This window comes from Stegodyphus dumicola, chromosome 10 (genome assembly GCF_044657685.1).
Source record: "Stegodyphus dumicola isolate Sdum_Otavi_A_Nest chromosome 10, ASM4465768v1".
Lineage (NCBI taxonomy): Eukaryota > Metazoa > Arthropoda > Arachnida > Araneae > Eresidae > Stegodyphus > Stegodyphus dumicola.
The window spans coordinates 15,902,537-15,916,168 of NC_140777.1; the positions used below are offsets into that span (position 1 = coordinate 15,902,537).

The 13,632-nt window shown below is 33.3% G+C and overlaps 1 protein-coding gene across 17 annotated transcripts in view; it reads right to left on the minus strand.

Annotated features, from left to right (window-relative positions):
- Nucleotides 1–13,632, minus strand: part of LOC118193846 (bromodomain adjacent to zinc finger domain protein 2B-like) — a 356,880-nt gene that overhangs the window by 304,959 nt on the left and 38,289 nt on the right. Inside the window, exon 1 of one of the 17 annotated variants that reach the window (XM_085824640.1) lies at nucleotides 1,697–2,085. The exons of the other annotated variants lie outside the window; for them this stretch is intronic. The gene's annotated coding sequence lies outside the window, so the exon portion shown is untranslated. Of the gene's footprint in view, nucleotides 1–1,696; nucleotides 2,086–13,632 lie in introns of those variants that run through there. 17 annotated transcript variants of the gene reach the window in all.

The following is a 13,632-nucleotide window of genomic DNA, read 5'->3' on the forward strand; positions in this document are numbered from 1 at the left end:
CTCCTTTAAAATTCCAATGACCCGCCCCCTCCAGAGTCAATATTACCCCAATATAAACATGGGAGTATACTGTATATGTACTGCATATAACTGTTACTGTACACAAGAGTATCTCAGAGGTAAGCCCCTATTGGATCTTTTTTTCAAAAAAATTCAAGTCTGTTAATGTTTATCATATTTTATAATGCGTTAAAGTACACTAAATTTCATTTTTCTGTAGACAGAGTATTATCAAACTGAAACTTCTATTTTGTGCTTTTTTTATTCCTTTTCAGAATCCTTTAATAATAAAAACAGGAGAATGTATTTTTGTTGCGATATGCCATATTGGAGGAGTAAAACTGAATGAAGTAAGAGGAACATTCCAATGAAAATTTAACAAAGTCACACTTACAGGCAAAGCAGTTCACAAACCATGTTAACAAATATAAAACAGCCGGTTCCGTATATGACGAGATGAGAAGATATATGCCAATGATACACACGAAGAAAACCAACCAAATAATTCATAATTGTCCTAACAAATTTCATAACTGAAGCAGCAACTTCAATTGAGGATGCCAGTTTGCAGTTCATCAAACACAAGAGAAATAGGCACTTACTTTTAGGACACCATGTATTTATTCTAGTGTACTGTCATATGTACCACATGCCATTAATCAGGAGTCTACTACTTTTTAGAAAAAAAGCTTGGAAACAAATTTATAATTTTATTAAGGCAGCCAAATAACTTTTCACATCAACGAGAACAAATTTTTCACAACACCAATTCATGGATATGAAAAAAAAATTTTGTTGTATTATTCAATTATACAAACAAATGTTTCACCATAACAAACAATTCATGGATGAAATTTTTTTTTTACCAAATTCATGGATATGAACAAATTTTTCACCAATTCATGAATATATAATCATATTTTCAGCACACCAATTGAAAGATACAAACAAATTATTCATCATATCAATTCATGGATATGAAAAAAAATTATTCAACATATCACTTTGTGGATGTGAACAAATTTTTCATATAATGAATTCATGGATATGAACAAATTTTTCATCACATTAAGTCATAGTTAGGAAAAATATTTTCACCATATCAATTCATGAATATGAATTTTTTTTTTACCATTTTACAATATAATTTAAATTTTCATCATACCAATTCATGGACGGGAACAAATATTTCATCATACCAGTTCATGGACAGAAACAATTTTTCCCCTCTTCGTGGATACCATATTTTTCATGTTATCAATTCATGGATCCGAATAAATGTGTTATGAAATCAATTCATGCATATGGGGCAAATTTTTCATCATATCAATTTGTGGATATGAATAAATTTTTCATCATATGAATTCCTGAATATGAACAAATTTTTTACCAATTCAGAATATAACGAATTTTTCATCGTAGTAATTCATGATTAGGAACAAATTTTTCATCGTATCAGTTTATGGCTAGGAACAAATTTTTCATCACATCAATTCATGAATACGAAGAAATATTTTGCCAATTGATAATACAACCAAATTTTTCACCATTATTTATGGTCAAGAACAAATTTTTCACCATACTAGTTTATCGACATACACAAATTTTTCACCATACTTTACAGAACTTGAAAAAGTTTTCCACTACAACAATTTATAGTCAAAACCACAGCTTTCAGCAGTATAGCAATACCTACCATAAATTACTAAATCCACCAGGGAGTCTGCAAATTAATTGCAGAGTCTTTCAGCTACTGTGAAATTTTCCTTTCCGCACATTAAATAATATTTTTGTAACTGTTGGCTACGCCATTCGCTTTTGTCCAGAATGCTCACTCCGACAACGATTATTCGAACTAAACATGCAGTCACCGAAACAAAAGCCGAAAATTAACATAAAAGCGCACACGGTAAACAGCATAAATTTCTCCAGCAGCCGGGGAAATGGAAATAATCCTACTCCATCACACACACACACACACCCTGGAAAAAAAATGACGATAATGAGAAGGGAAGAAGAACCAAGCAAGCAGCTAAAAAGAACCCCCGAGCACCATTTTGGAAATAGGCAGCAAAGTACAAACCCCAGAATGTGTCAATCGATGCATTTTCCGTTTGCTCCTACAGCCGGGTTTTAAAAATGAGCACGTTAAAAAAGAAGAAAAGAAAGAAAGAAAAAAAAAAGAGGGAGAGACGCCAGTAGTAATATCGCGAAGAGGAAAAAAAGGAGGGTTTCATCAATTCACACGCCACGTACTTTTAACAGCACAGCTACACCGACACAGCCAGCCGTAGATTCGTAAGATGGCCTAAGAGCTACCACAACACTAACCATACAAACCGATTACTACAACAGCAGGGGCAATGACCCGCTAACTTTTTCTCATTCTTGAGTAATATACATCTGAATGCCTCTTCGAAGATTTTTGCGTCGAAGGTACGAGACTCCTTTTGCTGCGCCAGGGAAGAATGACGGGATTTAATTGGCGTCTCGCAAACTAAAACCTGTCTGTGGCTTTAAAACTGAAATAGCCTCACAAACTACTTCGATAATAAACTAGCCGTTTTCGCGCGCAGCCGCCTAAAATAATCTCCATCTCTACAATTAAATTATAAAGAACGTCACACAGTGAAAAAACGATGACACCTAGAGCCATCAATTTTGAATACACGTAGTCCACTACATAGACACCTAGATGCCAGAATTTCGAATCTGTTTTTTCTTTATTTACTTCATATTTTGTGCGATTTTAATGAATTTTTTATTATAAATTTAGCGGTTTAGAAGCGATCAGCGACAACACTGTTTGAAATGAAACTTTTTTATCTCTGGAGCACGAGGCTGTTGCCATTCGAGAAAATGTAAGATATTTATCCTTCAATTTTAATCAGCAAACTCAATAATCAACTATTTAAAAGCAACGTGTTGCCACTACAGCAAATAAAATACTTTTTTACCTTGCACGCGCCACGGTGTTGCCAGTAAATAATGCGTAAGATAGTTTACATTTAAAACAAACCAGACGAACGAAAACAAAAAATTTAATTCTTAAAAATATTTTTTAAACTTTTTTTATCTCATCGATTTATATTAAAATGCATTTAAATCACAAGATTTTTATTAGAAATACAAAACATTTTCATGAAATGACACTATCAGGACTCATTAAAATTATTACATATTTTTTTCATTTTTATGATACTTATTTTACGCACTCAAGCGGATAGTTATAAAAAAATATATGAAATAGTTTTAATGAGTCACGCTAGCAATTAGTAACAACACAGAGGAAGTATTGCGCTGATTGCTTTTAAATCACTTACTCTGATTATAGATAAGAGACAGATCGAATTCGAAAAAATAAATATATAAAAAAACACTTTATGTTTTCCCGAATGGCAGCACGCCTAAATTAAAAACATTTTTATTTCAATCAGTGACAACACATTCCTTTTATATCGCCAAATATTTATGATTAAATCTGAAACATAAATATCTTAAGCTTTGACGAATGGGAACACGCTGATTTAATCCCTTATCATTAAGTTCTAATAAAACATAAAATAATTTCAGATTTTACATTACATCCAAAGGGGCTTTTTTTAACGTTTCGTGTGTTACCTTTATTTATTAAATATCATGTTCTTCGCACTTAAACCATAAAATTTAATTCAACAGCAATATCGCAAAATAATTTTAAAATGAGCATACCTTTAGAATTTCCGATACACAGTCTCGCGCACTGGACATAATTTTTCTTTCGTACAGTGTTGCCATTCCTCGCTTTGAAATCGTTAAGTTTGTTAATAAAAAATTCTTTAATGTCTAGCAAAAAATATGAAATAGATAATAAAACAAATTCCGAATTGGGTCATCCAGATCCCGATATTTGGTGGAACCGTACGTTATTCAAAATTTGATGGCTCTAGGTACCGTCGTTTTATCATACTGTGAGAAACACATATTTACATTTATGCAGATTCTTCATTATTTAATTTCTTTAAATATAATGCAGGGCTGTAATATTTGGTGGCAACAGTTTGAAAAGTGAATGAACGCAAAATGCCAAGTAGAATAGCGAAAAATTTTATAGGATACTAAATGAATACACACTTCAACTAACATGGGAACGTTCTATATCTCCTGTGTATTTGAAAAAAAAATATGTAGGTTCATTCGACAAAAGTTGTGAATGTTTTTAATGAGATATATCACCAATGAAACGCATTTTAATTTAAATCAATCAGATTCAAAAGTAGAAAGTACTATTTTTAAAGACTACATCTATTGCTTTCAAACAGCTTCAATTAAATTGTTAAACCATAACAGGGAGATTCGATCTGAAAGATAAATATTTACATTTTGCCGAATGGCAACAAACTCGAATGAAAAGTCAAAGAACGCAGTGAGAATGGACATTTAAATTTAATCAAGGCAAAATAACGTTTAATGACTAATTGCTCTTTTGGGCTAATAATCTCATTTTAAAATTATTTATAATCAGTTTCAGCTGAAACCAATGAAGGCATTGAGTTACGCATGATAATCTTCTGATTAACAAATCAGAAGGGGAAGAAATCAGCAGATAAAACTGCGACGCTAGGATATATAGAAATCATACCACTCCTGATTTTTCTAAAGCAATCAAAATCATGAAGGAATCATAATTTATCTGTAAAAAGCAGAAAAATATAAACGAAATACCATACTGTGTTGCAATTAGGTTAACAAACAGTTTTAAAATGCATTCTTAGACAGTGCCCTTGTTACTCTTTTTAACTATTAGCATTCATTCATTAGCAAATCACACGGAAACAGAACTTTATTTTTAAATTCCCTTCACTAATCAGAAATGTTTACGAAACTTATTATGACGATGAATCAGTATTGCAGAAGTATAAAATGTGTCGTACAGAAACAAAATTACAGAATTTCGATCAGTCATAATCAAAGTTTTCCCGTGTTTAAATTCGGTTATTCATTATCAATATTCAAATTCATTTATTCGTAATCAAAGTTTCCAGTGCTCAAATTCGAGTTCAATTATTAAGGATCAAAGCTTCTCGCGTTTTTAGATTCAATTACTTATAATCAACGTTTTCCTTGCTCAAATTCGGATTTTCATAATCAACGTCTCTCGAATTCAAATTCAATTAATCACAACCAAAATTCAAATTCAATTATTCTTAATCAAGTTCATGGCAAAATTTTATAAAAATGGGTATTACGATTATTCATTAATCCTACAGAACTAATAAGCATTTAAATAAACAAAAATTCATCACCAATTCAATCATTCCTAACCATATTTTTTTCTAAGATTCAAAATCAAATTTACTCGTCCATAATCAGTTTCCCATGATTTGTATTTAAAACCAAATTCTCATAATCAAAAGCCATCACAAAATTCAACTACTCATAATAACATTTGTTTTCTAAACGTCCGGCTTATATCTACTCAATCCAACTAGGACATTCATTTGAAGGGGGATTAAACGAATTGCCATTAAAAAAAATTCAATCACACATTTTCCCCACATTTCAACCAAATGCTTACTTTTTTATTCTCCCGACACCGTTATACGACCCATCTTTTTAGTAGCACAAAAATTTCGTCAAAAAAGTATTTTTTTTTAAAACCAAAGTATATTAAACACCAGTTTTATTTTGAAATCGAAAATAAAACAAGTTCTTTTACTTCCTTTTTATCAAAAATCCATCATTTCTGAACAGAATGAAATCTCAAGTTTAGTTCTCTGTTGTTGAGTGATTGGGGGAGGGAACGTTTCATTTGATAAATGGGGAAAAAAATGCTTATTCCATTAAAACATTTTTTTTTAAACTATCACACTCTCACAATGTATTCTTTTTAAAATACAGGAACAATTTTGCACTTCTTATTCAACAAAAGGCAGAAAAATAGTACACAGAATACCCCTTCCTTCTCTCTACACATATAACAAAAAGCATACGAATTCACTAGATTAAGCAAAAATTAATTCCACCAGCGTTTCTGAATTTCTGATCCTCCTAGATTTATAAAAAAAAAAAAAAAAAAAAAAATTCCCAAATTAACTGTTTATATGACACTATATCAGAAAATCTCAAAGTTTGGAAATTACACATGTCAATCGCCTGTCCTTTTTCTCCAAGATTGCCATTTTAGGAAATTCATAACCAGTTAATCCTAGGAAATTCATAACCAGTTAATCCTATCATAACCAGTTAATCCTATCTAAGGACTTGCCACTCTTCTCATGACAACAAAACAAGGATTTAAGCATTATGACTGTGGTGCTTCTTATCAGCATGCATCTACAAAGAACACCTAAGCAAGAATCCATAGGCACATCCATCTAATTAAAGTGAACACTACCATTTATTTGATTTTTATTTATACGATGAAGACTAACCAAACACTAAAAGGCTCGAATTATTATAAACAAATATACATTTTCTTCTATTAACTTAAGTTAAAAGCCAGTCACCTAAAACAGTTAATATAAAAAAAAAGAGGTTTTTTTTTTTTTTTTTTTTTTTTTTTTTTTTTTAATAATGTGAGTTTTGTGTGTTACCTTTATTTATTAAATATCATGTTCTTCGCACTTAAACCATCAAATTTAATTCAACAGCAATATCACAAAATAAATTTTAAATGAGCATATCCTTTAGAATTTCCGATACACAGTCTCTCACGCTGGAGATTATCCCCCCCCCCGGTACAGTGTTGTCACTGCTCGCTTTGAGATCGGTGAGTTTGTTAATAAAACATTCGTTAACGTTTTACAAAATATGAAATAGATAATAAAATAAATTCCAAATTGGGGCATCCAGATCACCATATTCGGTGGAAACGTACGTTATTCAAAATTGGATGGCTCTAGGTACCGTTGTTTTATCACAGTGCGAGAAACATACATACATTCATGCAGATTCTTTATTATCATTTAATTTGTTTAAATATAATACAAGGCTCTAACACTTCGTGGCAACAATTTGAAAAGTGAACCAACATTTCAAAGCAAAATGCCATAATGAAATTAGTAGTCCTTGAAACATTTAAATAACGCCACCGCCCTACGGCAAAAACTTCAAATATAGGTAAAAACATATTTTAAATGCTAAATGCCTATTGTAACCTGATGAACAATGACCAATAGTCTTTCGGGGCAAATTGCCCTTTTGGAGTAATAATGTATGTGTCATTATTTAAATCAATGATATTAAAAAATTGAAAAAATATTTTTAATATCTGCGTTTGTTGATTTTGAACTGCTTGATTTGTTAATCAATGAGAGACAGGTTAAATTTGGACATTAAATATCTTACGCTTTTACTAAATAGTAACGTATGGACGATAACAGTATTCTATTTCAGGAAGTGGCAACACATTACTTTTAAATAGCTGAGTTTGTTGATTAAAACTGAAACACAAATATTTTTCATTTTGTCGAATGGCGACAGTCTGGCACGCCAGAGATAAAAAAATGTTTTATTTCGAACAGTGTTGCCACTACTCGCTTTCAAAAGACTGTGTGTGTTCAAAATTGGATGGCTTTATCTGCCATCCTTTTCGTGCAATGCGCGCAATTAATATCGCACTTAATGCAAATGAACGACGATAAGATCTCTGAAGCGAAGGTTGAACAATTTAAACCTTTTTACACCTTTCACAGGCCATAGTTAAAAGCTAGAAACATTTATTAAAATTAATTATTTTTTATGTTTTTATGTAGTAATTCGTTCATTTCAATTAGTTCTTGAGCAAAACTGGTTTTTAGAAATAATATTCTAAGACGTTTCAAGCAACTTTCTATTTATTTTAAATTTCTTGAAGAGTGTAATACTTCTTTGGCGAAATGAAGCAACTCCAATGATGGAACACAGCAATAACTTTTATTTAACACTAAAAAATAAGGCGACATACAAACAAAAAAAGAAAACGTAATCTATATACTTATTTAAAAAAAAAAATAATTACATGCTTCGTGCGAGAAAATGCATGCAGCTCTCCAGCCTGCATTTCAATATTGCCAGTAATCTGTACATTATTTATTATTCATCTATTTCAAATGCACGAGAGATTAATAACGATATTAAAGCAACTCCAATGAGCAACAAGAGCAAATGCCAGAAATTAAAAATAATTAAATTTGTAGCATTTACTTGGTAACTGTTTAATGATAAGGCTACAGATTAGATAAGTGAATTGGCAATAAAAATTCACAATTAGATAAGTGAATTGGCAATAAAATTTCACAGGTGAAAAAATATGTGCATCTTTGCCTCCTAATAAAACATCTTTTCCTCCTAATCATTTTCTGAAAATTATTTTCAATGTGTGCACATATTTAACATCACACATCAATCAAAATAATTAAAAAATTGAGCAAGGTTTTTAAAAAAATTACGTTTAATAATTGTTAAAATGAAAAATTTGTTAAATATTAACACCTTATTTTCCATTGGTAATCAATACATCACCTTACTTAATTCTAATTTTTTAAATAAGTAACAATGATAAATGATAAACGTTTGTTTAGCTGCTGAAATTTCTTTTTGCTATCATAAATTATAAAAAAACACAATTCTACTCACAACTTTCACTAATACTAGCACAAAACAAAATGGAGATAAAAACTTAATAGATGAGAAAGAACAATGACGGATTTTAAAAAAAATAATATCTTAATGTAGGAATATTAAGACATTTAAATAATCGTCTGTCAATAAGAGGTAATATTGTTTATTCTTTAAATGCCTTTTTGAAACTGGCAACTGGAAGAGTTCTGAATTCTATAGTTGAATTTATATTGTTTTGTGTGTGTTGTGAAACAAAGTATTAATTTAAGTGTACATTTAATTTTATTAAAGTGTTTATTCATAAAATAAATATATCTTAATTAATGAAAATAAAAAAGCGGCATTAAAAATATACTTTACTTTATGAATACCTTTTGTAAATTGCCAACGACAAGGTTCAGAATTCTATATTTAGCGCACAAAAATGTTTACTGGTTCTGTTAATTTATTTGAGCATCGAACTCACATATACACAAAAAATCATTTCGATGATGCAAAAACAGAATTTTAAAAATCTAACTATTTCGCTATAACATCTTATATTTGAAAAGAAGACCAGAAAAAATGTGTGGACGCAAATATGTTCATGTTTACAAAGTGATAATTTTTTTTTTTTTTCTTTTTTTAATTCTCTGTTCTATTTGCATTGGGAATGTAAACTGTATATGTATTTGCTCCGGTATCTTCCCCTGTAAAAACTGTCACTGCTTGGAGTTGTAAAAAAAGATTCAAAATTTTGGGTCCATTTTTTGGCTAATTTGGCATGTTTATTCACAAAGTTAAGACAAACTGTTAATGCACAGAAATACTATCTCAGTATATAAAAACACTGGAAAATATCAAAAAAGTTTGTTTTAATGATTCTTTATATTGAAACTCTGGACGACAACAATTTGTAAAGCAATTTAAATTAGAATCCTAAGTTTAAAACTTTTATTTCGGAAAAAAGGTAAACTGTTATTTTTATATATTTAAAATTGTGAATTTTAAAGGCACGAGTTTCATACTTTAGTTACTGTTTAATTTAGTTATTATTTATTGTTTGGTTATTAATTATTTTCACTTTAGTAATTACTAGCAGAAGTACCCGATACCAGTTAAGTTAGATGAGTAATGCATCTAACAGAGAGAATAATACCGCTGTAATCTTTCTCTAATAACGATGCAAAAATACGATTCACAATCATGCATTTTTCAATTTGATACGATATGGAAGCCCCATAAAAAAAAAATTTCAACAGAAAAATAGGTAATTTTCACTCATTACATCAGCAATACTGCCATGCAGTTTTTAATGATTTTCATCTTTCTAGTCCAATGGTCGTAAAAGCTCAAGTTCCATCTAATATTTCACCTATACAGTGTTCCCTCGCCACTTCGCGCTTCATGTTTTGCGGCTTCAGTGCTTCGCAGGTTTTTCCAAAATATTCATGAAAGAAAAAAGAAAAAGAAAAAAAAAAAAAAAAAGAAGAAAAAACAACCAAACAAAGAGATGAGCTGACTCAGAGTACAGTCTGTCTATCATAAGAAAACCTCTCGCCAGTTAGTCTACCCCTGTCTGTTGCCGTAGAAATGAGCCTCGACCCATTTTCGGTAGGGGTGTCTTGAAGACGAATGATAACTCTTTTCCCCTCAGCCAACAGTCACCAAAAGTAAAATAACAATAAAGCAACCCTTGGCTCGCCCCTATTTGAAATATACTAAGACTGTTGCTATAGCAACCGCCACCCGCCAGACACTGTGGCGGGGCTGTTCTTCTCGCAGACAGACAGTACATACCACGGGCTCTCACAAAAGCACGTGATTGGTCTCCGGTGCGACATCGACCAATGAGAGTACGAGAGGATTTATACTTGTGAGTTGATTGTCTGCGCATCACCGCAGCTTTACCTAGCATATTCTCTTGCATCTCGCCAGTCTTGTCCATGATGTTGACTGTCTCTCAAACTGTATTTAGTGTTGTGTTGGCAATATTTTTTTTTTGTTTTTTGTTTAAGCGATAACTTTTTTTATTAATTAAGCCCTTATGATGCCGCCTAAGCGCTGTGCCCCTGTGAAAGCTTCCTCCGGGGTGCCCAAGAGAAAGAAGATAATGACCATCAGCGAAAAAGTGGAACTTTTAGATATGATCAAAGAGGGCAGGAGTTATGCATCTGTGGCACGCCATTTCGGGGTGAACGAATCTACAGTGCGGTACATCAAGAAAGAAGAAGCAAACATCCGCAAAACTGCTTCAATAACCTTCAATAAAGAAGCGAAACGTGTGGTAACTCAGCTAATAACGGAATTGATAAAATTGGAAGCTGCACTGGCATTGTGGATTGCTGATTGCAGGAAAAAGACAGTGACTTTGGACACTAATATGATCAGGACAAAGGCCAAAGCTCTCTATGACAAAATCTTGCCCGATGACGACAATGAAGAGGCTGAAAAAGGTGCTGACGAACCTCGAGCCAGTAGCAGTGCTGCCAGGAGTGATTCGCCTCCTCGAGCACGAGGCTTTTCAGCCAGCAAAGGCTGGTTCGAAAAATTTCAAAAAAGATACGGCCTCAGAAACGTGCTTATGTATGGTGAGGCTTCCTCTGCTGACAATGATGCTGCTTGTCGTTACGTGGAGGAAGAGTTTCCTAATCTCATCAGTAAGGGAGGCTATCTCCCTAAACAAGTTTTCACAGTGGATGAAACATGCCTTTTTTGGAAGAGGATGCCTTCGCGTACATTTCTCTTCAAGGACGAAGTGAAGAGGCCAGGCTTCAAGGCTTACAAAGACCGTGTGACTGTCATCATGGCTGGCAATGCTGCAGGTTTTAAGCTTGAGCCAGGCCTTATTTATGAAGCCAAAAATCCACGGGCATTAAAAAACAAAAATACAGCTCTGTTGCCCGTGTTCTGGATGTACAACTTTAAGGTCTGGATAACGAAAGCTCTGACCCTTGAATGGTTCCTCCATTGCTTCATTCCCCAGGTGAAGTTGTATCTGGCTGAAAAGGGCCTCCCCTTTAAGGCCCTCCTCCTGATGGACTGTGCAGGAGGCCATGCAACAGACCTGCAATATGACGGTGTGCAGATAAGATTTTCTGCCCCCGAACAATTCCAATTCAGCCAATGGATCAAGGTGTTATCCGTGCCTTTGAGGCACTCTACACTCTCTCCACGATGGAGGGCCTCATTTCGGCAGTTGACGATGCCAATGACGAATTCATCTTGAAAGCATATTGGCCTAGTTACGACATTAAAGGACATGAAGAGTGAGACCATAAATTCTAGCTGGAAGAAATGGCCGAACGTGGTGCACGACTATCCAGGCTTCACCAGCACTCAGCGGTGAGGCTGGCTCACATTATAAGAAATGAAGGATTTGTCGACATGACAAAAGAAGACATCAGCGCCCTTATCGATTGCCACTCGGACCCACTGACCGATGAAGACCTCATTGAGATGACAAAGTCTGCAAGTGAGGAAGAAAACGAAGAGGAAGACGAAGAAGAAACTGAAAAGTGTGGCCTTACCCTGGAGAATCTGCAAAAATTGTGCAACACAGCAAGAGCGATGCAACAGTTTGCACAAGACATTGACGACAATATGGTTCGAGCTGTCGAGTTCAGCAATCGCGTTGACGGGGTTATGTCCTTGTACAGGGGAATTTTGAAGGAAAAGAAAAAACAAAGACAATAACTACCCATCACCATGTTTCTCTCCAAAGTAAACCCCCGGCTTTACCGTCAGCGCCTCCAGCAGAAAAGTTTCCGAGTTAGCCTAAAGCTTCTACAAGTCAAGTAAGAGCCTCTCCTCCGCCACCAACACAAGACTCTTCGCCTCTCTCAGAAAGAAATGTTGATTAATGTTTATTACTGTATACGGTTTTGTAATTAACCTTATTAATTAGCACTGACACGTTTAAATAAATACGTATACTGTTGTAATTTTTGTCTTAAATGTGTAAAGTATAAATACTGTTTACATTTAAAACATTCTTGTACACGAAAATTCCTAGGGGCAAGTCCTACTTCGCGGTTTTTCAGCTTTCGCGGAAGATTTCTGGTCCCCAATAACCACAAAAAACGAGGGATCACTGTATTCAATTTAGTCCACTAAATGTGGCAAAAAATTTATCATAACTATTCCGAAATCAATAATAACACGAACAAACAAACATACAATCTTCTTTATATGTATAGAATTTGTAAAACGTACAATTTTTTTATCAACATACTGTACGATTTGAAAGCGAGCACTGGCAACACTTTTCAAAATAAAGCATTTTTATCTCCAAAGCGCGAGACTGTTGCCACTCGGAAAAATGAGAGCGAAAATTACCTTTTTTCCGAGTTCTTAATTAATACGTATCTCTGGTTTTAGCTACTCTTTTTTTTTTGGGGGGGGGGGTACAGTTGACATCGAACCTTTTCTAGAACCCTTTCTGGGTAAAATTGTAAAAAAAGCTTGGTGACGATAGCTATAGTAGTGACTGAGTTCTTAGTGAACAAACAAATACACAGACTTTCTTCTTTATATATATATATAGAGAGAGAGAGAGATTTCCGATGTTAGCAATGTCATCAACGTTATGGTTAATATTATTCAGGAAGGCGGAGAGAAAAGAATGTGTGGCGTGGTCGCACTCAGTTGATCAGTGTTTACATTTATAAGTAATGCTTTTGAAAATGAAAGTAATCAAAAGCAAAGACAGAGATCATTGAGCAGTCGAAAAGTCTCTGCATGTGCTGAGTTAACATAAAGATTGAGCAAGCACAAAAGCTTAGTTGTTTCCATGTGCTCGACAAAACACACCAACAGTATTAACACATCAAAAAAATTAGTTGAGACATATCAATGGGTTGAAAATAAGCGTTGAAATTTGGACAACATATAGGTACGATGGTTTGTCATTTTAATTTAAGGCATTACTCAATTTGTTACATTAAAATAATGATATATTTTTACATTATTATATTTTCACATTCAATTAAATGACTACTGTGATACCACGATGTATTCACTCACTTCCTGCATATATCGAAACAAAGGAAATGAAAATATAACGGACCC